The sequence below is a fragment of the Penaeus monodon genome, chromosome 39 (assembly GCF_015228065.2).
Source record: "Penaeus monodon isolate SGIC_2016 chromosome 39, NSTDA_Pmon_1, whole genome shotgun sequence".
NCBI classification, from domain to species: Eukaryota; Metazoa; Arthropoda; class Malacostraca; order Decapoda; family Penaeidae; genus Penaeus; species Penaeus monodon.
The window spans coordinates 7,828,058-7,829,716 of NC_051424.1; the positions used below are offsets into that span (position 1 = coordinate 7,828,058).

At 34.1% G+C, this 1,659-nt stretch overlaps 1 protein-coding gene across 1 annotated transcript in view; it reads left to right on the plus strand.

Annotated features, from left to right (window-relative positions):
* Window positions 1-288: 288 nt before the first annotated feature.
* The window catches only part of LOC119597425 (actin, clone 302-like), a 2,670-nt gene continuing 1,299 nt past the window's right edge, over window positions 289-1,659 (plus strand). The window contains exon 1 of the mRNA XM_037946995.1: window positions 289-346. The gene's annotated coding sequence lies outside the window, so the exon portion shown is untranslated. The remainder of the gene's footprint in view (window positions 347-1,659) is intronic.

The window sequence follows — 1,659 nt, forward strand, 5'->3', positions numbered from 1 at the left end:
GTTGGAAGAGAAAGGAGTAGTCACGAGCTGAGTATATATATACATATTGCTCTGGAACGACCTCGCCACTACCACGTGTTCATCAATTTATGGCTTAAACGCTGCTCAACCGATATGCGTCGTGAGTCATGGTTTGTGAATAGATGGTCAACCTTGGTTCCTATTTGGACCATACACTGACACGGGTTCTCCAGCCTCTCACCTGTTAAGCTCAACAAAAATGAAGCTAATGAGACAACTACATAACTTTATTTACAGTGACGAAAATGTCTGCCGAGTATATAAGGAGCCACTTCCCATCTCCAACCCTTAGTGTACTTCAGGCTCAGGATACGTTAACATCAGTGTATGTGTCTCTTAGTGCCTAATTATTGTGGCGTGCATACACACAGTAATAGAACAGGAAAGGGAGTTATGTCTGATTGGTAAAATTCGTTTGAATTTATGCAATGGCCGATGAGCTGGTCTTTCTCCATAGACACTGTCAGTTGTCATTTTATTGTTTTCAGTGATGGCATCTGTTTCTGTTCTCAGACCTATAAAAGAATAAGAATATGCTGCATACAAAGTCATGTATATGAAATACATTTATACATGCACAGACACACACATACATATATGTGTGTGTGTGTTTATCTGTTTTATGCTAATTCTAAGTTTGGTACATTTGTCTGCTTTGTCTGGAATCGCGCATACTGTTCCCCGTCATTTCAGATTTCAGAAATATATATTTTGGTCATTCTCATTATCTTTTAAGTGGTATCCTTAATGAGAACGATGCTCTTTCCAAGTCATTTTTCTTTCTTATTGAAAGCTGACAAGTGAGTCATATCCTCAGTAAGCAAAGCTCTGCCAAATTGCCAAAAGCGACGGGAATACTCGCCGGGAACTTCAACTTAAAGCATTAGATCCACCTGTTGATTCACAACTTAAGCGCTCACTTTAACTATCACTTAGGGTGCGTGGTATATGACGTTTGTGTTCATATATATATATATATATATATATATATATATATATATATATATATATATATATATATATATATATGAATGTATGTATGCGCATACACGTCTATGTCTCTCTATTTCCTTTTACTTTCTCTCATTTTACATATGTCCTCTCTCTCTCTCTCTCTCTCTGTATATATATATATATATATATATATATATATATATATATATATATATATATATGTGTGTGTGTGTGTGTGTGTGTGTGTGTGTGTGTGTGTATGAAGTTCAAATGAGAATGAGTGTTTCAACATGAGAGTTTCAAGGATTCCATGTCTTCATCTTCATCAAGGAATTAGTGATTCTTAGTGACCCCTGATTTCCTACCTAACAAGAATCTGTTTCGTCCTACCTGCATGTGATTAGAGACGATATGTGCGCATGTATCTGATATACATATATATATATATATATATATATATATATATATATATATATATATATATATATATATATATATATATATATATATGTGTGTGTGTGTGTGTGTGTGTGTGTGTGTGTGTGTGTGTGTTGAAACATTTTTCTTCTGTACTAGAAAACATAAATTATTGCGTCTATAAATTTGTAATCCTTGTTTTAGAACTGTTAGAAGTAAAAAAAGTAGATAATATATTTACTTTCTCTAACGACTTAATTCGCTCTT